The sequence below is a fragment of the Akebia trifoliata genome, chromosome 15 (assembly GCF_017979445.1).
Source record: "Akebia trifoliata isolate Shusen 1 chromosome 15, ASM1797944v1, whole genome shotgun sequence".
Lineage (NCBI taxonomy): Eukaryota > Viridiplantae > Streptophyta > Magnoliopsida > Ranunculales > Lardizabalaceae > Akebia > Akebia trifoliata.
Window position 1 is genome coordinate 20,918,004 of NC_141389.1, and position 24,506 is coordinate 20,942,509.

The following is a 24,506-nucleotide window of genomic DNA, read 5'->3' on the forward strand; positions in this document are numbered from 1 at the left end:
TCTCACTCAAGTCTATCCTCAATCCAGACTCATCTCATCATTGCCACTAAAGTCTTCAATTGCTCAGCGTTTGTCCACATACCTCCAAATCAAATAAGCAAATTAGATCCCAACACTACAAAAGAAAGGGCTTTTAGAGGCCTTTTTTGGGGCAATTTAGCGAAGCATCGCCTAAACAACAACATCAACGGAGATTTTAGATTAACCGCCTTCCAAGAGACTGAATCAATGGCATTTGGTGAGAAACTCTTCAAATGATCAGAAAATTGAGGCGATTTTTGGTAAAACGCCTTCAAAGAGACAATTAGGGGAGGCGATTATTGCGAAACCACCGACGAATCTAAGTCTATTTTAGTCCAACGATTTTTCTGTTTGATTTTTGGGGGTGATTTTCTCACGGGAACCCTAGAGACTCTCGATCTCCCTCTTTTCCTTTGTCTCATACTCTCTCTCTCTATCTGTCTTACTTTGAATCCTGCAAAACTTGCAATTCCCATTAAATTATTATGATTTTATTTTTGGGTATGATTTCCTTTTTCTCACTCTTTGATCCTCCTTCTTGTAACCATCTACCTCTCCTACTATTTGATTTCTCTTTAAATCTTCAAAGTGCAAACAACATTAAAGATTACAGGTAATTTCAAATCCTCATTGATGGTCTCTTCTTTTGTTTCTAAGATTTTTAGTTTTAGTTTGAGATTGGATGTTTTAGAGATTTTATTCTAATCTTTGTTTGAAATTTTGTGGATTTGAGTAGTTTGGGATGGATTGAATTCTAGAGTTCCATTATCAACGAGTTTGTCTGAACTGTTCAGTTCTTCACTGATTGTAAGTCCACTCTTTCTCTTCTCAAACTTAGTTCTTAAAGCATTTTTTATTTTCAAATACTCCTAAGGTAGTCTCCATGGCTAGTGAAAAATATTTATATAAACCTAAGTTTTTTGTTCTCATAAAATCCTAATGGTTAACTTCAAGAAGTCTCAATTACCTAATTTAACTCAGTAAAATTTCCTTAGAAGGACTACCAAACATAATTCCTTATTGGTTTAATTTTTTTTATTTTAAGACTCACAATACTGAAACTAGTTAATTAGAAGAGAATCAATCCAATATTTTAAGTTGGGTCATAAGTTTTCTAACTTTACCCTTGTATTCTTATTTGAAGATGTTTAAATGAATTTGATTGATTTTTGAATGTTTGTGATAGGTTTTAAGAAGATCTTGAATTTAATTTAGTTTGAATATTATATACTTTATTTTTCTTATTCTAAAATAATAATTATGTAAACCTGATTTTGAACATTACTAAGTTGGAGCTCGTAGTTTGCAATGAATGATTTAATAAGTGTTCATCGGTATGTCAATTTCATAGTTTAATTATTTATTTATTTAATTTGCAATGAATTATTCAATTAATTTTCATTTTGATTCCGTACTTATGTTCTAACATTGTTTGTAAATGCAATGGAGCTCAGAAGAATCCTATGACAATCTTGTGACATTGGACCTCAAACGAATGTCTAGTTCAGAATTAAACCATTTTTGATATTGGTGAGTTCCCTACTTTATGCTTACATCCAATTTTTTAATTAGTTTAGATTGCTCTAAGTATCAATGTCATTTACTTTTTTTATTATAGTTAATGATTAGGTTCACTTTGCAAATAGCATGACTGAACACGATTTGTTCATAATATTTATCTAATTAATTAACTAGTTTGTGGATGGACTACAAGAAGTGGTGTGTTACTTGAGTCAAATTGTGGGCATTGTTTCTATTTTTTTTTTATATAAATATTAAATGGAAGGCACACAATATACTAGGAACTTTTTATTCTTAATACTCATCTTGAAGAAAGATTAACAACTGACGACGAGTACATCTAGTCTTGGAAATTGGGTAGTTTGTGTGTTCCCATTCTTTCATGTCAATTCTGACCTTTTGTTTCAAGTTTGTTTTTCTTCCGTTGTTTAATTTCCATTTAAAATCTTATTATTCATGCTTGTTGTTCTAAATAAAACATCATGTTTGTAGGAAACATTGAATTGCTTAGATATTTATTTTCCAAAGTGGTTGATGTGGAATAGCAAAGTGATGTGGGTACACCGCTGATTTGGGTTGGTGGCCATGGACAACAGGACGTTGTGAAAGTTTTGTTAGAACATCACGCTGATGTAAGCTACCTACTTTTTCTTAAATGCCTGAATAGTTCTTAATTTCTCATATTGTTGTCCCTTTCATCAAATTTTTAGCTATTGCTTTCTTCATACTATCATATCTTTACTCAATTGTAGTTATACTTTTTCCCTTACTTTTCATCTCAAGACTTTGTACTTTCTGATGACTCTAGTCCTTGATTGAATATTGTATTTTGCTAAATTCGGTGGTGAAACTATGGAAAATGAAGTTTCTAGTTCTTCTAGTTATAATCTTGCTTTTATATGATTCTCGTTAATAATAATTTCACTTATTGATTATCAGTGTTCTTTTCCATATTTATGAAATTCACAAAGCCTAAATTACTGATTGTATATGTTGGTATACAATATTGGTTGAGATTAGAATGTGTAACAATATTAAATTGAAGATATGCTTTTTCTTATAAGCTGATTATTGCACTTAACCTTTGATTTGAATGTCTGAAAAAGGCAATCCTAGGAGGATATCAATAATGTCTCTATAATCTCACAAGTGACTTTATAATGGCACTAAGGTAGAACCTTTGGTTATCCGTCTGAAGGTATAACTGTATAATATTCTTACACTACAAAACTCAAAACTGATGTCTATTTAAGGGTGGAAATAATTCGGCTGATTCCATAAGGTTGTTCAAATACATTTTAAGTGAAATACTCGACGATGCATCAGTGTTAGCTTTTGATTTGTTTCCCAATCCATGAATGGTTTTGGTCCATGTTCCATTTTTTGAGGAATGGGGAATCTTATGGTCTAGATCTTATAATTGCTTTCCAGAAATGTGAGAGAAAGATCTACCAGAGGAATTTTTTAGTGATTTTTATCGTGAAACTTCTTTTTGTCTGAAAAATGATGATTTCTAAGCTTTTGTGGCTATATTTTCTTAGCGTAGCGTGGTTTCTATAGTTTTGTCAGTTCAAGATACCTCATCCGGATTTCTAAAACACATCTAGTAACAAAATAAAACATTGGAATGATCATCTATCATTGGGAACCGTTGCAATCAGGTTGACGAGTTGATTAATCAGGCGAATGCAAAAATGGGGTGTCTACAGGTATTAATCAATACATTGATTTTTGTGTACAAGAGAATTTTAAAATCGACTCACTGATTTTTGTGTGCATTGAAAATCCAATATTGAATTTTTCTATAATTTGTGGGTTAATTCATTGATTTTAGTACATGTGGCGATTCAAGAAGCCAAAAAATTTTGATTAATAATACGTGTGCTAATTCATTAATTTTAGTACACGTGACGATTCAAAAAAAATCAAGATTTCTTTGATTAATAATTTGTGGGTTAATTCACTAATTTTAGTGCACGTGGCGATTCAAAAAATCAAATTTTTTTATTAAAATTGTTGAGTCGACTCACTAATTTTATGTATATTGAAAGTTTAAAATAGATATTTTCTATGACATGAGTACGTGAGTCAACTCATTGATTTTGTATACATTAGAAGTTTAAAATAAAAATTTTCTATGAAAAGAGCATGTGAGTCAACTCACTGATTTTGTGTACATTTGAAGTTTAAAATAGAAATTTTCTATGAAAGGAGCATGTGAGTCAACTCACTGATTTTGTGTACATTGGAAGTTTAAAATAGAAATTTTCTATGAAATGGGTACGTCAGTCAACTCATTGATTTTGTGTACATTGGAAATCCCAAATCGAAATTTTCCTATGAAATCGAGCATGTGAGTCGACTCACTGATTTTAATACACGTAGCAATTCAAAAATTGAATTTCTTTGATTAAAAACATGTGAGTCGACTCATTGATTTTAATGCACGTGTAATTCAAAAAATAAATTTCTTTGATTAAAAATATATGAGTCGACTCATTGATTTTAATGCACGTGGCGATTCAAAAATCAAATTTCTTTGATTAAAAATGTGTTGGTCAACTCACTAATTTAGCGCACGTGGCAATTCAAAAATTAAATTTCTTTAATAAAATATCGTCAATGAGTCAATTTATTAATTTTGTGTACATGGCATTAAAAATTGATTTCACATTCTTCCAAATGTGATTGAATCAATTCACGAAATTTTGATATCACGTAAACTTTATTAAATCATGGGATTCCACTACATAAAATTCAAGAAATCATGTAATTATTTTAGCCATAGGATTTGTTTAGTAAATCCAATGCGATTTGATGATGATTGGACCCTACTTTGACCTTTAGTCTTTGAATGTTGACCATAAGATATTTTTAGATCGTAATAGAGACTAATCATCTTGATCAGACGGGTCCGGTACCTAACACCTTTCGAAACCTATAATCTGACCCCTTACTCATTACTCATAGACCAATCCGATCAATTTTGAAGTTAACTATGGTTCTTAGACCTAAACTAGGTGGCGACTCCCTATTCTTTAAAAATCCTTAATTGGTGTAATCAGACCCCTATTCGCTATTTAGTGGACCGCGAAGGTCAAAGCAATTTCAACACCCTTTACAAGCAAATTATTGGAAGCTTGATGTATTTGATTGCCACAAGGCCTAATATTATGCATGCCGTAAGTCTCATTAGTAGATACATGGAATGCCCAAAGGAGATGCATCTTTTAGCTGCCAAAGGATTTTTCGATACTTGTAAGAAACCATAGAATATGGGTTGTTCTACAAGAAAGGTGAAAAGTCAAATTCGTTTGGTTTTACTGACAGTGACTATGCAGGTGATCTTAATGATAGAAAGAGTACGTCTAATTATGTATTCGTGATGGGTTCAGTAGTTGTTTCATAGAGTTCAAAGAAGCAACCAATTGTCACTTTATCAACAACCGAAGCAGAGCTTGTTGCAGCAACTACATGTGTTTGTCAAGCCATTTGGTTGAGGAAAATTCTTGAGGAACTGCACTTCAAACAATAAGAATCTATTCTACTTTATTGTGACAATAGTTCAACAATTAAACTTTCCAAGAATCTTGTTTTGCATGGAAGAAGCAAGCACATTGATGTTAAGTATCATTTCTTAAGAAACCTCACAAAAGATGGAGTTATTAATCTTATTTATTGCAGAAGTGAAGACCAAGTTACTGACATATTTACCAAACCCCTCAAATTACTTGCGTTTCAGAAGTTGAGGAAGTTACTTGGTGTCTACACTTTGCAAGATCGTGATTAGAGGATGTTTGGTTGTTGATATGTAGTAAACTGAGTGTTTAAAAACATCAGTTTAAGAGAGGGATTGATGAAAATATCATCACGTGGGCATGTTATTATTAGGAATTTTTTATTCAGTTTTCTTTATTGTTGCAAGACTTGGCTGATAGTTATTAACCGGGTCTATAGGATGTTGTTAGAGGTTTTTTGTACGTGTCAAGATCTATTAGCATGATCTATAGTTTTACCCGGTCCATAGGAGGCTACATGTTTACTTTTCTGTTTCACATATTCAAATGAGTGCCTAGTTTAGTGGTAGAATGTTGAGTTGTAATGTCTATATATAGGCTGCTTAGTTGATGAAATTGATGTGACAAGAGAATTCAGCATTTCCTCTCTCATCTTATAATAGCTCTTTCTTCTACTTACACATATATAAAAGCTAATTTTTATAAGTACTTCTAAAACTATCTTGGCTCTCAGTTACTATTGTCGAAACGTTTGTACATGGGACTTCTTCCATGCAATGGGCTATCCTCCTAAGGCAATGGTATACTTGGTACGTTCGAAAACATTTGGTGGTCAACGGGTTCTAACCCCTCTGCGTGCATGTTTGCCAACTTGGTGGACCATACTTCGTGCAATAATATGATTCCTACTTGAAGATGTTGTTTCAAATTGAAATGGGGAGTGTCTCCCGTCAAGAGTGTACTTGGGCATGGAGGAAAATCCTAAAGATAGGGAGATAGATACATTGTTTAAGGATTTTTTTTTTTAATTATTTCCCACGATAGGCAGATTTCTTAAATTATTTTTCTATAATTCTATTTTTTGGGTTTAAATTTTATATGAAACTAATCATAATTGTAAATTAGTGTTCAAATTTTTTTGAATGAGTGATAATGTTTGGTAATGGTTGGAAATAATTTGAGCCAAACCTTTGTAATATTTGAATGGTGTGTTTTAATCTTTAATTGGGTTGTGTTAAATAATTTAAGAAATTGGGATGTAATAAGTAAAAGTCCAAAAGCCATCTTGGCTGTGCTTAGGAACCGCTAAAAAGGGTTCCTAATGTCCATTTTTTATGTAGTGCTTGGCTCTTAGTTTTGGGAGTCCATTTTTGTAATTCTCTTGTTTAGTAGATTGGGTTAGTTATGTCTTCTTCTTCCCCAATTCTCTGTAATTTCCTGTAATTTGGGAGAGTAAAAGTGTATTCTACCATTGTTGCATCAATCTAGTTTCCAACTAGTTTTCAATTGATTTTACTTTTCTTATCCTTGTAATTTTGTAATGATAAGTGGCTAATTCCTTCCATTAGAGGGGTTGATGAAGCTAAGAGCAAGATGATTTAAATAGTTTAATTGCATTTTACTTCAATCTCCTTTTAAATATTTCTTATTTGCTTTTAATTGGTTTTTTTTTCCTTTAAATTGCTTAAGTTTCCCTACTAGTTGTGTTTAATTTAAATGGATTTATCTTAAATAAGTTCAAGTTGATCCATACTTAACCTAAATAATTAGTTATCGAGAGATGAGTTATCTAAGGGAGGAATCCATGGCTTTTGTTTTTCAACTTGTTCCTCATAGAATCATCTTCCAATCCATGTGAATTTGCTTGCTAATTGGATTGAGATAAGAAAATATTGAAGTAGTTTGTAATTTAATTCTTTAGTTTTTCAAATTCTTAGTTCTATTTTTTTTTTTTTTTTCCAAACACAAATCAACATCAAATTGGTTTTAAATTCTTTTAGAAACTAATCCCTTTGATTGTTCTTGATCTTGAGAGTTTTACACACTATCTCAGTGGATTTGACCCTTTCTTGCCTAGCACTTAAGATAAATTTTATTTGTTGTCTGATTTCATTTTATTGGTCAATACTACATACGAACAAATATTGAATATTGACATACCTATTCAGTCAGCATCTATTGAACAAAATTAGAAAAATAAAATTTAATTTTTTTTTGTTGAAATGAGTGCTTCTAACAGTATAATACATGATAAAAAGTTCAATTTCATATCATTTTCTTCTCTGGTGATTAAATATTTCATAAAATTATAAAAAATCATAAAAATTAAAGATAGGTTCAAAAATCCTAGAATACTAACCTCTATTAATTCAACTACGTATATAACTCAAATGAAGTGAAATGCAGCAAGATTTTTTTTACTTCTTGGTAGAAAATTTAAGATTTCAATTAGTAGAATGAAGGGATTTTTTCAATCGGTGGGCTTTAGGGACACAACGATTGTTTTTTTTTTTTTTTTTTTTTTTTTTTGTAGGTCATGGTGGGTGTATAGAATACATTTGTAAGAATAATTCATAATTTACTTTTTTTCATTTTTTTTTTTTTTTTTGTCGTTTTGACATTACCTGCCTGGTACACTCAAATCATTTGCATATGCAAATGTTTTGAAATGAAAGATTTATTATTACTTGATAACCATTGGGAAATCTCTTGTAAATCTTCTTTTTTTAATGGTTGGTTGATACTTGCAATAAAAAAAAATTTGTTGTTATTTCTTATTAAAGTAAAACGTGGAAACAATTTTAACTTATTCAACCTCATCAAAAAAAATTATAAATATACCCTCAGGTGCTTGTTAAATTAACAAACATATGAATTTACAAAAATATTCTTATCGAAAGGTATAATTACTTATATATTGAAATTATTAAAATACTCTTCATCAAATAAATTATTCAAATTACAAAAATACTTTTAGTACTTGTTACAATAACATGCACATATAAGTAGACTTCGAAACCTTTTAAGAGGTTTTGAACTCATCTACACGAGTTTAAGAGCCGCCACCATTCAATTAATTAAAGTATAAATAAACACGATAAAAATTATTTTGTGAAAATCTATTTTTTGACTTATAGTGACTCATATATCCAAAAGATGAAGTGAAATGGTCTACCTAGAGATCTACGGTAAAGAGGTTCGATTGAAGGACAAGGAAGGTGTTAGACACATTATCTCACTCATCCTAAGATAGTTATCAATATATGATTAAAATTGAAAATTAAAAACTCTTGTTTTGGATTTTTGTGATAGAAAAAATTATAAAAAAAGTTAAGAAATAAAAGAACTATAATCTAGTTTTAGAAAATGAAGGACTTAAGCTAATGAGCAAGTTAAAACAGAAATGTTGTTTATTAGAATTTTTTATGAGCCTAAGATTTTAGTGGGAATCCACATGGATTTCACTTTCTTGAATCTCAATGCTCTTTTAAAAGGTTATATGCTCACTTGAGAGCATCTTTTTGTTGGTTTAGCCTTTAGGAGGTGTCCATGAATTAGATACTACCATAAAAGACTAGAGACCTTATGCATTCAATATGTCATCTTTGGAATTGTTTTTGTTAGCTTAGAGAGTTAGGTATAGATCTAGGTAGATCTATACATTTGACCTTTAGCTATTTTAAAGAAAACAAAGTGAATGTGTGTGCATGTTATGTATGCATATAATGGACTTATAACGAGAAGATTACTTTTGAGGAGGGATTACCTTCTACCTCTTAAGCCATTAGAAAAGAAAACAAAAACATTTATTCTAGAAATTTAACTTGTAGTGAAAATTAAAGGAAATAAAAAGCATCTACATTAGGAATCTGAAACTTGCAAGAAAAATAAATAACAAAAGAAAGAAATTATTCTAATGCTCTCGTAAAGCTTATTGAGGGCTTATAGGAAGAAATTACCTCTAGTAAGTTTTACTCTCTAGCTCCAAGCCTCATTAAAACAAGATTAAGATCTACATTATTACAAGCAAAGAATCATAAGTGTAAAGAGGGGAATGGATTGAAGAGGGGATTTAGAAGGGAAATTACATATATAAAAAAACATAAAATTAAACTACCTCACCTTAGTATTTTCTTCTTCTTTCTTCTTTTTTCTTCTTTTTCTTTTTGTTTGAATCTTCTTGAAGGTATGGGAAAGAATTTGAACAGAGTTTGGATAGGCGAAAGAGCTTAAAAGAGGGACTTGGACAGAATTTTGAATCACTTCCTTGAGCTCCTCCCTTTTGCCTTGAATAGGGATCTTATTTATAGGAGTTTGGGGGATTTTTGGGGATAAACTTGTCATAAACTCTAAGGTTATCATTATATGCAAATAAACCTATAGAGAAAACCCAAATGACCTCTGCTCTCCATGAATTTAAAGGTTTTTCGCTCACCTAAGGTCTCACCAATCATGGTGATCAAGAGAATAGAATTGTAAAATGTCATAATTTCTAAAGAATTCTTTGAGGAGAGTAAAAGAATCTTAGGTCTTTGGCTTTGGGTCAAATCCTAGATAATTAAGCTAAATGACATGCAAATATGAATGAGGATTTTAAATATTAAGGTATCTAGCTCAACTAACTCTCTAACAACCTAGGATTAATCTAATCTTTACTTACAAGTTCTAGAGAATTTTATGGATTGGGCAAAGTTGTCAAAACCTCTAGAAATTAGTCTAATTATGTTGACTCTTCTAGGATTAAAAATAGACTTAGGAGGCATAAGTGTAAACTACCTAGATTAGACTTTAACAACTTGAAGTTAGAGTAGTAGTTACGCTCATGTGGGGACTAAATTGACCAAAGGTCCTCATTAGAAGAAAATGAGAATTTACCAAAGAACCTTGGTGATGGGTTTATTAGAGAATTAAGTTATGGGTAAAAAGGTAAAATGAGGGCTTTCCTAAGGAAAAAATTAATTAAAACAAGGATTATAAGGAAACTAACAAAATTTGATGCATATGAGACTCATAACTACCTAACATAACTGACCTTAGGTAACTAATAACTAGTGCAAATTCCTTCTAGCCGTTTGTTGCCTTCATATAAAGTAAAAATTTACATATACAAACTAAATATTACGATGAGGTGTATTTTTGTGAATTCATAAGCATGTTATTGCAGTAAGTACTAAAGGTTATTTTATAATTTAAAAGTTTCTTTGATGAAAGTTATTTTTATAATTTTAATATGAAATTTAATGTATTTTGAAGGAGGCGTATTTTCATAAATTTATGTGCATATTGTTGTAAAGGGTTGATGATGCTTTTATAATTTGATTAATTTTCTTGATAAGGGGTATTTTAGTAATTTCAATATACATAGAGTGGAATCAAATACTTGTGCTAAGAGTAATGATTAAATGACTCGCCCACGTGACATACTCAATCGACTTTACGGATGTGACATGTGTTAGAATCGTACATCTATACTTCTCAGGATACACAATTGAAAATATATATGAGAATGTGCAGTTTTGTATCTAAAGGAATACAGATCTACGATTCTAACACATGTCACGTCAGCGGAGTTGATTGAGTATGTTAGGTGGGAGAGTCATTTTATCACAACTCTTGTGCGAATGATTTGCTGCATAGCAAACAGTGCCTAAGTGACATTGATCATTAGTTATGTGCAACAAACTTATAGTTGAAAACTCAAATGGATTATTAACACATGGGCAATCTAACAGCACAATCATCCAAATTTGATCAAAAGAATCAGATTCAAAAAAATAATTTTTTTGATCTTAATCCAAGGTTATGAAAATGGATGACTACTGAACTTTCATCCAACTCCCAAATTTAAAATTAAAATTCAACTATATTGATGTAATTTCTTCCTCTACAACTCTGCGGCATGAATCATGTTTTTGAATGCAGCAAGGTGAGATCAACAGACGACCATCAATAAGATTTGAAATCTTACTAAGTTTGTAAGATTAGTTTTACTCTTCAACGTTGCCTTCAAGGGCACTGATCAGGTACTGCTGCAGTGATCTTGAAAGGAAAATGATTTCCTGTCTGCGTTGGACACTGGGTTCAACATTGAGCTGATCTGGCAGTACATAGAGCATCGTTGATTTTCGAACTTGAATGTATCTCGAGGAAATAAATCTATGGTTATCAGTGCACTGTCGGGTCACTGATCTTCCCCAAATTTTCGTTTTAGTCTGTCATCCTTCGTGCGCCATTAGAGTTAGGGTTTGCTTCGTCTTCTCACTTCTCTCTCCCAATCGAAATCTTTTGGCTTAAATTTGAGATTAGGGCGTAAATAAAAGTTACAGAGAAGCTAGGGTTTGTTTCCTAATTAACGCATCAAGAAGGATTCTTGAATTGGGGTAGAAGAATTAGAAGGAAACCCTAACGCAGGTTTTTTTAAATTTGCGACCTTTTCATTAGGAAAATCGATGGGAAAGAACGATTTCCTCACACCGAAAGCAATCGCTAATCGAATCAAAGCGAAAGGGCTTCAAAAACTTCGATGGTACTGTCAGATGTGCCAGAAACAATGCCGAGACGAGAATGGATTCAAGTGCCATTGCATGAGCGAGAGCCACCAACGCCAAATGGAGGTTTTCGGCCAAAACCCTAATCGTATCGTCGACGGTTACACCGAAGAGTTCGAGCATTCTTTCCTCGAACACATAAAGCGAAGCCATCGATTCAGTCGTGTTGCCGCCACTGTTGTTTACAACGAATACATTGCAGATCGTCACCACGTCCATATGAATTCAACTCAGTGGGCTACACTCACCGAGTTCGTCAAGTATCTTGGCCGCACAGGTAAGTGCAAGGTGGAAGAGACGCCGAAAGGGTGGTTCATGACTTACATTGATCGGGATTCCGAGACCCTTTTCAAGGAACGGCTTAAGAACAAACGGGTCAAGTCGGATATTGTTGAGGAGGAGAAGCAAGAGCGGGCGATCAAGAAACAGATCGAACAAGCTGAACAATTAATTCCCATTTCAAGATCAGCCAATGGGTCGGGTTCATCTGAGTCATCCGAGCCATTGATGGCACCGAAATCAGAAATGGGTGGCAAGGTTGCATTTTCTCTTGCTTCATCTTCTAAACCTGTTACCGAGAATGGTGAGAGTTCCTCCAAAGTGGTAGTATTCGAAGAAGAATTTGAAAACCAGAAGAATGAGAAAAAATTGAAAACTGGTGGCAATTTAAGTAAAGGTAGTAGTGGTGGGTCGGCTCTTGACGATTTGATGAAAGAGCAAGAGAAGGTGAAAGAACGAAGTAATCGGAAGGATTATTGGTTGTGTGAAGGAATCATAGTTAAGGTAATGAGCAAAGCTTTGGCTGATAAGGGTTATTATAAACAGAAGGGAATTGTCATAAAGGTAATCGATAAATATGTTGGAGAGATACAGATGGTTGATAACAAGCACATTCTTAGAGTCGATCAAGAAGAACTCGAAACTGTGATTCCGCAAATTGGATGTCTTGTAAGAATAGTAAATGGAGCTTATCGTGGATTGAATGCTAGGATGATATCTGTTAATACGGATAACTATTGTGCTAAGGTACAGATAGAAAAGGGTATATATGATGGGAGGGTGCTTCAGGCAATTGACTATGAGGACATTTGCAAGCTTGCTTAGTTAGTTGTTTGGAAAGTGGTGCTTGAAACTTTTTTGCAAAGTTTCCTTGGTAAGCATTTTCTACGTTGGAAATCTACAATCTTTTTATTACGATGTTCATTGATGTTCAGTCAAGATTGGTAGTGTCAGTTTCATTAGGAATTTGAGAAGGGCATTTGGTTATCAAATGAAAACATTCCTACAACTAGGTCTTTTCTGAGTCTGGTCTCAAACTTGTTCTAATTGTTATATGGAGAAGCATGGATTGTATGAAATTTTCTAGGGTAATATGTCACATTTTGCATTTGGAGAATTTAGTCTATATTGGAAATAATGTAGTCTCTTTAGTTAGCTTAGTTTAATTATATGTAAGGGCATTTATGTCTATTCACACTATGTAATGCATTTATGTTTATTTACTTTTAAGGTTTTATACATATCAAGCTCTCATTAATGACTTGAAAATTACTTTTCTATAAATCTTCTTGGTATCAGAGCCTTTCTAGAGCGTCCCCACTCTCTCCTTGGGTTCTCGTCTTCGATTTCTTTTGAGACCTTGAAGTTTCTTTTCTTCTCTTTTCCTCCTTTCCCAAAATATCTGGATCTTGAGACTTACTAATCTAACCTTAACATCGTTAAAAAGTCTCCCCTTCGGGGCTTCTTTTTATTTTTGATTCATATCCCCTTTATCACATGTTGCGATAATTTTTTTCTGGGGTTCTTCCACATGCTGCGTTGTGATTTTTTTATTCCCTCCAATATGGTTTATTTTTCTGTAACCGTGATACTATTTTGCATTGTGTTTTTTTTTTTTTGGACCCACGATAACAGCACCTTGTTGTTTTAGAATCCACAACAGCAATCTGCTTTGTTTTTGGACACACGATAACAACACCTTACTGTTTTAGAATCCACTACAGTAGTCTACTGTGTTTTTGGACACACGATAACAGCACTTTGCTGTTTTAGCATTCACAACAGTAGTCTGCTGTGTTTTTAGGTCTTGCGACAACAAGTTTGGGAGATTTAGTACCTTGTGAGAGCACTTGGGGAACTAGTTCTGCCCTACAACATTATTAAATGTAATTTTTGTTATTTCTTATTTGGATTAGTAGCATTGCTGTGATTTTCTTTGAGTGGGTGGTCACTATTGTGTTGGGGCGTGTTCAATTTTTTTTGGCTTGTGGCAACAATGTTTGGTTGTGCGAAGCCCTCAACAGCACCTAGGGTGATAATGTTGACTTGCGGCAGCAATTAGGTTGAACTTTTTGTGGTTTATTTGACTTAAGACAGAAAAAAGGAATGACATCATATCAAGAGACCAAGGGCTCAACACCATTCTTGGAGCAAATTTCTTAGCATAATGAATCACCAATGCCTTATTAGATAGTCGCAATTTTCAGTCATAGTCTCGATCTGTTCGATTTTATTTTGGAAGTAGAGGAAAATCTGGATGACTTTCAGGCACTATTAATAAACCACCTCTTATTGATCCCAAAATTGAACAATGGGAGATCTATAACTGCACCATTCTTGGATGGCTTTTTAACTCCATGGAGTAGTACATCTACACCATGTTCATATATCATGAGACTGTCTCCTCTTTATGGGCATCCCTTACTCAAACATACGGCCATGCTCGAGGATTTATAAGCTTTATCGAGAAATTGTCTAGGCTACCAAAGGAATTCAGAGCGTCTTTGATTATCTTGGACTTATCCAATCTCATTAGGAAGAGCTTTCTCACTATAAGTTTATGGCTGAGCTGTCTGTAGAGACAACCAAGTATGTAGTTATAAGGATTACTCGACATCAGACATACTAGTTTCTCATGAGTTTACATCTTGAGTTTGAAGCACTTCGGACCCAAATCCTTAACACCACTCCTTTACCTTCTCTATTTGAGACATTCGCAACCATTGATAGTGATGAGCATCGTTACTATGTCGTTCCCTCTCAGACTTAGGCTCTTGGTATTATCTTTGCTCCAATTACAAATTAGATGGTTCTAGCCGCCAATTTGGATTTTTCTGACTCTTTAACCTTCTCTATTTAAGACATTTGCAACCATTGATAGTGATGAGCATCATCACTATGTCGTTCCCTCTTAGACTCAGGCTCTTGGCATTATCTTTGCTCCAATTACAAATCAGATAGTTCTAGCCGCCAATTTGGATTTTTCTGACTCTCGTACTCAGGGATCTAGGAATAAAGGTCGTGGAGGCCGTGGTTAAGAGAGTGACCGTACTTGCAGCCATTGTGGAAAGATGGGCCATGAAAATGTCCGTTGCTTCTAGTTCTATCTCCATCTGATGTGATCATATGCCGCTTCCTCTTTGGGATAGTCTATTCCTCGCACTGCAGCTATGGAGTCATCATCAATTCTTCCTATTGATATATTTCTGCTTCCATTAGCACTATTGATCTACATCAACTTCAGACTCAAATTATTGTTATTGTACGAGATCAGATTCATGTTCATATTCACTCATCCTTGACTGTGACATCAGTTACTACTCCCCCAGGTACATCTTCTGCATCTAATATTACTTGATCAGGCTCTGCTCTTTTAACTTGGGTAATTGATTATGGTGCCTTTGATCATATAATCAGTGAGTCTAGCTATTTTATTTCTTCTATTTTACCTGTTATCCATAAAAAAGTTTACTTTACTAATGGGTCATTTACCCTTATCCTCATTAAGGGTACCATCCCCTTATCTTCTGGTTTTTCACTTGACTATGTACTCATGTTCCGAATCTTTCTCTTAACCTTTTGTCTGTGAGTAGCGTTACCAAATCTTTAAACTGTTTTATAATATTTTTTCCTACTCGCTGTATTTTTTAGGACCTGACTTTGAGGAGGATTTTTTTCTAGGGGTATGAGAGAGATGGGATATACTTGTTTAGATCTCAACCTACTGCAGTTCCAACATCCGTGTTTTCACTCTCTGGGAATCATATTTTTTTTCTTTTCAGACCTTAGATTTATGATATGCTCACTTAGGACATGCTAATTTTCAGCACTTATATTCTTTATTTCATATTTTAAAAACCTCTTGTAGTGGACATAAGTTTCAGTGTTGTGTGTGAGCTTTCTAAACACACATGTACTTCTTATATTCCTCGCATGCGTCGCTTCAATAAAATATTTGATTTAGTCAATTCTGATGTGTGGAGACCTTCCCCTGTTACTGCTTTTAATGGTCATAGGTATTATGTTACATTTATTGATACTATTCTCGTTGTACTTGGGTTTATTTGATGCGTTTTAGTTTTGAGGTGATCCATATTTTTGTTAATTTCCTTAAAATGATTCAGATCCAATACAATACCACAGTTAAATCTCTTAGGTCTAATAACGGAAGGGAATACATTTCTAATGGGATTCAATCCCACCTTCATGAGCATGATATACTTCATTAGTTGACTTGTCCTTACACTCCTGAATAGACTGGGGTGACAAAACGCAAGAATTACCACCTTATGAATATTGTCCGATGTCTTTTTCGAGCTTTGCATGTTCCCAAGTTATATTGGAATATGGCAGTCTTCACTGTGACTTTCCTTCTTAACCGCGTTCCGAGTCGTACCTTTGGGGCATAAGTATCTCTTCATATCCTTTGACCTGATAGCATTATCTTCTCTATTACACCCAAATCTTTAGATGTACATGTTTTGTTTAGGATAGGACTCCCTATTGCACAAAATTAGATGACAAAGCCATTCATTATGTTTTCTTAGACTATTCATCTATGTCAAAGGGGTATCGTTGTTATGACCCTCTTTCTCATCATGTCATTCATTTTTTGGATATTACATTTTTTTGAAAATGTTCTTTTTTTCATATTACATCTTTGTAAGATCCTTCTCCTTTTTGGGATCCATCTTCCTCTTTGCCGCCTCTTAAGGTCTATTCTCGCCGCCCTCGCTTCTCACTAGACTTGCCAACCCCCTCCTTGGACTTAGGTATACTTTCTTCTGCTCTAACACCTATTCCTTCTAACTCTCACTTACCTATTGCACTTCGCAAAGATAAGCGAGGGTGTATTACTGATCACTTTATTGCCCAAGTTTGTTTCCTATCAGGGACTCTCCTTATCGAGCCTACTTTATTGCTATTGATTTTATCTGGATACCCCAGTCTGTATCGGAGGCTTTGTGAGATCTTAAGTGGACTGGAATCATGACTGTTGAAATAGATGCTTTGTAGAAGAATCACACTTGGGAACTTGTTCATCTTCCTTTTGGAAAACGGACTATTGGTTGTAAATGGGTTTTCACTGTCAAGTATCTTGTGGATGATACTGTTAATTGATACAAGGCCCGCCTAGTTGCTAAAGGATTTACGCAGACTCCAGGAAAAGATTTTGGTGCTACATTTGCTCATGTAGCTAAACTTTCTATAATTTGTCTCATCTCTTTAGATGCTTGTCATTCCTGGTTTCTTTACCAACTTGATGTGAAAAATGCCTTTGTGAACGGGGATCTAACTGAGGTTTTTATATAGACCCCCCTCCCGGGTTTCGACTTCAGGGGGAGTATTCTGGGAAAATATGTCGCATTCTCAAATCTCTATATGGTTCGAAACAATCTCAACGAGCCTAATTTCAACGTTTTTCTGAGGTCATTTTATCTATAGAGCTTTCTTAATGCTATTCAGATCATACTTGTTTAGTTCGTCAATGAGTGGATGGCCGTTGTACTATTGCATTGGTCTATGTGATTGATATTATAGTAATTGGAGACGATGCACAGTGGATTGACAAGGTAAAAATGCTATTGGGTCGTGCGTTTGAGGTTAAGGACTTGGGTTTCCTCAAATACTTCTTGGGGATAGAAGTGGCCCACTCTCGTTATGGTATTTCACTATCTCAACGCAAATAAACACTGGATCTCTTTCAGGACACTGGTATGCTTGGTTATTGTCCTGCCTCTTACCCAATAGATTAGAATCATCGTCTTCATGCCGAATCTAATAATTTATTACTTGATCATTCTTCTTATCAAAGACTTGTAAGTCACCTGATTTGACTAACACAAGATCGAATTTGACCTTTGCAGTTAGTGTAGTTAGTCAGTTCATGCATATCCCACGCACTTCTCATCTTAATGCAGTTTATCATATTCTTTGGTACTTGAAGTCTCGTCTTGGTTTTGGACTTTTCTATTCCTCCACTGCTCAACCACATTTGTCCTACTTTACTGATGTGGATTATGCTAGTTCTCTTACAGGTAAGAGATCTACCTCTGGGTTCTGTAATTTCCATAGTGGTAATCCGATCTCCTTGAAAAGTAAGAAACAAGGTGTGGTTTCCCGCTTTTCTGCTGAAGCTGAGTTGCGTACTATGGCCCCTTGGCACTTGCGAGCTTATTTGGATTAGATTTTTGCTAATTTCTGGTCTCTAGCCCTTCTACTTTGTTTTGTGATAGCAAGTCTGGCATCATACTTGCTTTTGATTCAATCCTTCATGAGATAACCAAATATATAGAGGTTGATGTTCACTTTCTTGAGGAGAAAATTTGCTCTGGTGCTCTACAGATAGTCTTTGTATCTTCTTCAGAATAACTTGCTGATATGCTTACGAAGTCTGTTGGTCCTTCTGTCACTAACTCTCATCTTGTCAAGTTAGGTTTAGTTGATATATTTGCTCTAGCTTGAGGGAGAGTATTGGAAATAATGTAGTCTCTTTAGTTAGCTTAGTTTAATTCTATGTAAGGGCATTTATGTCTATTTACTTTTTAGGTTTTATGTAATATCTATTAAGTTATTATTAATGAGACTTGAGAATTATTTTTCTATAATTCTTCTGTCTAAGGTTCCCATCAGAGTATATAGTAGAAGTTAACCAATTCCCCGTTGTTTCTATCTAGGTCTTTAAGTACTTTCAAAGGTATCTTCTTTTTTCAATATGGTAAGCAGCATTAGATAAAATCTTGACTTGCATTCATCTAATCAAAAGAGGTTTCTCTATTTCTAATTATTGTGTTCTCTATAAGGTTAGGGGGGAATCAGTAGCTCACTTCTTGATTTATTATTCTTTTGTAAGGGAAATTTGACCTCACTTCCTTGCTTTGTTCCATGCTTATTGGATTTTACCAAATTTCATTCCGTCATTATTCCGGGAGACTAAGACCTGTTCAGGGAGAGGAAGAGTTTTGTGGCTTGTAGTATGTTGGAGAAAGGGGATGGAGAAATAGAAGTACCTTCGAAGGGAATTGATCAATTGATTCAAGAAACACTCGTCATTATATTGGGGTTGGATTTTTTGTTTTCTTTTTTCAGTGCAATATGCTTGATTTCAAAGGTATATATTTGATGTTTTATTTCAAGTTAGTTTTTGGTTCCATTGTACCTAGCTAGGTCTCCTTGACCTCCTTTTTTGCCTGAAATGAAATTATGCTTGTCAAATAAAATGATCATAGCTCTGCCTGCGCAAAGTTTTGGGATTGCTCCTATGCCAAAATTCGATCAAATCATACAATGTTAACCATTTGGCGGCACAATCTTCTTAAAGACGGCTAATGTGTGGACTGGTAGGTTCTTTTTGTAGTTGGTGTCGAGTAATTGGCATTCTTTTGTGAAAAAATCTTGACAGGAGTTATACAGGTCATGAAATCTTCACCTACGCTATTTATTTTTAGGGAATTTCTGCTAGAATGCTTCAACTTCATTTGAGCTGACTTTATCATCTGAATTATTTGGGGTTCTCTAACATCCTTTATAATACCTCTTTTTTTTGTTTCCTTTCAGAACCTTGGATCTGTACTACTTCAGCCATGAGAGTCAGATAACTCTGCATCTGGGATGTCAATGGTTATTAACAGTATTAGGTTACTTTGTTAGTGCCAATGTTATAGACACAAATGTGGGAGTTAGAATCCGATGTGTAGGATGTCAGAATCACTTTATGCTGGAGGAGCCATGTTGATCAAACTCCTCAATGTGACCAACTGGGAGCTCCTCTCCCCTTACACAACTGTATGATTTGTAGGTTGTGGCTGTAGTTCGCTTTAAAAAGAACTATGTCATGTCTCATCATCTTTCATGATATGATCTTAGCGAAAACCTCTTTGAAAGTGATGAGGAGAAAAGAAATGAAGATTCAAGGACACTAAAAGCACTCTTTTTTTTTGGCCCGGTCATTTTTTGTTTTTTATTTTAGATCAGATCCAGAGTGAACATGCTGGGATTAAGAACACCAAGTTTTATTTGCATCGATCGGGATGATATTTATACTTTAAAAAAGGGGTAGTTTGTTGAGATGCCTTGCACCATGACACGTGGTGTTAACCCCCAAAAAGTGACGTGTCATGATGCAAGGAGTGTTCCTTCAAAATTTTGAAGCGGCCTCACGGCTTCAAAGTTAGACTCAGAACATTTGGGTTTTAGTAACTGAAATCTGGAAAGAAAATAAAAATAAAATAAATAAAAAGTTAGACCTCAATGGAGAATGTACCTTGAATGGTACAAGAGTTGACTGTAAGAACCCTCTTGCTTCTGCTTAAGATGAAGGGCCCTCAACTCTTTTTCTGAATACTGATGACTGGTATGGCCAACAAAAAAAAAAACAGAAGAATAACGATTTTCTGTACATATAGTGGTTGGGTTACTTGTGTGGTGAAAATGAATTTCCCCGAGAACTTTGCAAATTCATTTTGGATGGTATGTATGATTCTACCTTTAACCTTTTACTTTCATAAAACCAGTTCCAGGAGATTATGATTCAAACTCTTTTAACACCCAAAAATTATGAGCCTATGAGATAACCCCATATTGGTATGAGGCCTAACTCTCTCCAATTGCAAAACTATGTTGGTAAGGTATTTAGGTGATGACACCATAGATGTGAGTAATATTTTATCCAACACTGAGTTATTGGTCTCAAACAGGCTTACCAAACTAATAATAATAATAACAGCCGTTGTATTTGTACCCACCCTCATGCCCAGTGCACCCACTTTTTTCTATACATCCCACTCAAAATGTGCTTTTGGGGTGGGTGTGGTGAGCACCAACGGGGGTGCAAAGAGCTAACCCTAATAAGAAAGTGCTGAGTTTTGTCTTTAGAAAATGAAAAAAAAATCCTTAAGCCTATTTTTAATGAGATTAGTAGCATGGTGAATTAAGCCCAAGTCTTCTGGTAGCATCCATGGTTTCAAAACTCATCCGAGATTGAGACATTAACCCACGTTCATTTTTCTCATTTTAGAACAAGATGTCTCAAACGTATCGAAAAACTTGTCTGAGACAACTCAGTATTTGGCATGGATGAGAAGCTAAACCGAGTTTTAAAACCATGGTATCATCACCTATATGGGCTTTACCAACTAAGCTAACTGACACCTTCAATGATGATACACTCTCAGTCTGAAGATACGGAGAAATAAGATTCATATTGCCAACCAAGTAATCCCCACTTCAGTTAGGGAGCAATTAGTTGTTTAAGTATCACTTCCTCTATTACCTCCCCCCAATTGTGCACAAAAGCTTTGATGTTGACACTGAGCACAGCTGCATTACGCCACTAATGGAATTAATAATCAACAAGTTTATCAACCCTTTTCCAATGAGTACCAAACGCTACCATGCTAAAGTAACTCATTCCATATTCCAAGAAAAAAGCTTCAACAACCTTCAACAAAAGGGTACCTAAATCCCGACACAGGTTGTTGGTATCGACAGGAATATGACTGGTGGAGTGACAGAAGCAAGATTCTTTCTTCAGGTTGAGGTTCGATCTCCTCGGTTTGGAGCTCCTGTTGCAAGGAGTTTTCAGTTGCGGGTAGCAAGTTTACATGGGGTGATGGAATAATCACACCGGAGAAAGAAGGCAGGATCAATTATTCGAGTCAGTAAGCTACACACCAAAGTATAAATTGATCCTCAAGACAGTGGTAGTGAACCAAAGATTCTTGGAACAAATAAAAACTCACTTCATGATGGAACAAAGTCAATCATTCGACTTTGTTTTTTTGGCTTATTGTGGGTACCCCCACCCTTCGAGTGAGACTAATCCCACAGTCACATGAACCACCCCCTCCGAAAGTCCTACATGCAACTGGTTGAGTGAAGGGTCAACCAGACCTGGAGTGTGGCCCCAAGGAATTCATTGCTTCGTGGGGTTTCAAACACCCAACCAATTACATGCATGCATTGGTCAACCTTATAATAATATCTGCGAGACCATAAAATCATACATCATTTCGATATTCTAAAGAAACAGAACCAAGTCCACAAAGAAATGTAGAAAAAAAAATGCACATGATTCATAAACCAAGCTACACATTATTGGTCTTCCAAAGAAAGTGAAACCAAGCTATTACATTCTTGAGTCTTCCTATAAAAGTAAATTCCATACTGGAAGACACTTAGTGACATAATTCATTTGAAACAAATTCATGATTCAAAATATCCAAGGTAGTTAGGAAAAAAAAATTTAGGCAAAACTAAGAAGTGAAACATTCCTGCAGAAAACATACCAAGGATTATGAAAACTAGTGATACCTGATAAGAAACAAGATTAAATATAAAAGAACATACAATCTCGAGTTGTCTCTATGAAAGACGAAGGCTCGAATCCCATTCATTTACTATTCCTCTGTATCTTTATTCTTCTTTTTCTTCTCCTTCTTTTCACTTTTTTCTACCTCTTCTTCTCTTCCATTACCATATTCTATCTCTTTATCTTTCTTCTTCTTTTTCTTCTTTTCGGACTTCTCATCCAAAGATCCATCTTCACTCTCGTCTTTGTCCTTTTTCTTTTTCTTTTTCTTTTCCTTCTTCGCCTTCTCCTCATCAGAGGATCCCACATCACCAATCTCCTTCTCCTTCTTCTTTTTCTTCTTCTCTTTCTTCTCCGTTACAACTACCTCCATCACCTCCTCACCTGTCTCGTCCTTCACTTTCTTCACTTTCACCTTCTTCTCTTCCTTCTCAACAACTTCCTCAATTTCATCAACTTTGACCTTTTTCAGAGGAACAGGGCTACTACCGATTTCATCCAATTTCCGCTTATGCTTCTTCTTTGTTTTCTTTTCCTCGGTATCCTCCACCTTCACCGAGATTTGTTCAGACACAGCGGCATGGCCAGCAACCATTGCATCTCCTCCAGTTGGGAGAACCACATTCCTCACCCACTCTGCCGGGGTCTTCTCATTCGCCTTCCCATGCTTACTCAACAACCCCTCCGCAATCATCTTTTTCTTCATAGAAGCCTTTGGACCCAATCCCCATTTCCTCGGATACATATCTCTATCCATCACAACCCTCTTAATCCTTGCAACAACTCCATGATCACAAGTCGCCATAACCGCTGTAGTCATCTCAGCAATACCCAAAGCAACGGCCTCTCCCTTAGTCGTCATCAACACCACCTCTTCCCCATTTTCAATCTCATTCTCAAACCTCAACAACCCAGGAATCATCAACTTAGCACCATAACAAATAGCATTAACAGCCGAATCCTTCACAACCAATCTCTTATAACTAGTTAACAGAACTTCAAGCGGCATTATAACACGCCTAAGATAACTCTCATCCCTGTAATTATCATAAACCCATTGAGCATCCATTACATCGTGCATCGTAACCATATTATCTTTCTCACCCGAAATCCCTGATCGAACGCGTCGGAGTTCTTGCATATGCCCTCCAACACCCAATATCAAACCCAAATGTACACAAAGTGTCCTCACATAGGTACCGGCCTCACACGAAATCCAAAAAACAACCAAATGTTTCTCAGAATCAAACTCAAGAAGCTTACTTTCATATATAGTTCGAATTCTAAGCTGCCTCTTTACCGCCGAAATGAGCGGTGGGCGTTGAAAAACAGCACCCGTAAGTGACTCAAGAGCTCGAGAAACCTTAGCAACATCAGGCACTGACGAATGAAGCCGAGCAACACAAACATACTCTTTTCCGGCACCTTGTTGAGATTTTACCAGACGGGTCGCTCGATCGATGCAAACTATGAGGTTTCCAGTCACTTTGGGATCAAGGGTTCCACTGTGACCAGTCTTTTCAACTCGAAGAATACGTTTAATCCAAGCTACGACTTCGTGGGAAGATGGGTTTGCTGGTTTGTCGAGATTGAGAACACCATATCTGATATACTCTGTGAGAGGACGTTTAAGAGGAGAGAATCCAGAAGGGAGAGGAGTGTAGTGACCTGTACGGACATTGAGGCGATCGTAGTTCTTGAGGAGAATGGGCCATTGAGAAGTATCTAAGGAAGGAGTGAAGGTTTGAGGTTTGATGAGGTAATCTCCTCCATTGTTTGTTGTATCGAAAGAATTGTTGGGTAGGAGAGATTTGGGTTCATCTAATTGTTCTGTTATGGTTTTTTCTTTGTTTTGGTTTTTGTGTTTCTTCTTCTTGTCTGATCTTGAGACATTAAGATCAGACATTGTTGGGTTGATTGGGTTTTAGGGTTTTAGAGGGGATGAGAGGGAAGAGAGATTTGTAGGTTGGGGTTTAGGGTTTGGTTTTACATATGGAGTAAAAGAGGTGGTGTTGCAGTTGCAGATGTGGTGGTTAGTGAAGAGTTCAACTAGAATCTGATACATATTTAAGGTTTAGGGTTTAGGGTTTTAAAAGATGAAGAAAGAGAAGTACAATTTACACACCATTTTTTACTTGTAAAACACCAATAAAATGACTCACGATTTGGAGAGAGAAATGACTCACGAGAATCATGTCGGTATCGTTCTCGAACAATGCCGATGATCATGTTAATCAACTCACTCATTGTCTTGGTTGATAATCGAGATGACTCCATTAAAGAGTCTCTCTATTTTAACATTTACTTTTT

General features: G+C 35.2%; 2 pseudogenes across 3 annotated transcripts; one reads left to right on the plus strand and one right to left on the minus strand.

The window, feature by feature from the left end:
- Positions 1–11,185: 11,185 nt before the first annotated feature.
- Positions 11,186–19,908, plus strand: LOC147384572 (KIN17-like protein pseudogene; annotated as a pseudogene). Of its 3 annotated transcripts, none has more exons than XR_015172416.1 (2): positions 11,186–19,300; positions 19,445–19,908. The product of XR_015172416.1 is annotated as a KIN17-like protein pseudogene, transcript variant X2 (transcript). The 3 variants fall into 3 exon arrangements; XR_015172417.1 differs by having other exon boundaries at positions 11,186–19,227; XR_015172415.1 differs by having other exon boundaries at positions 11,189–12,761.
- Positions 19,909–21,940: 2,032 nt separating this feature from the next.
- LOC147384573 (H/ACA ribonucleoprotein complex subunit 4 pseudogene) lies at positions 21,941–24,260 on the minus strand (annotated as a pseudogene).
- Between the last annotated feature and the right edge of the window lie 246 nt (positions 24,261–24,506).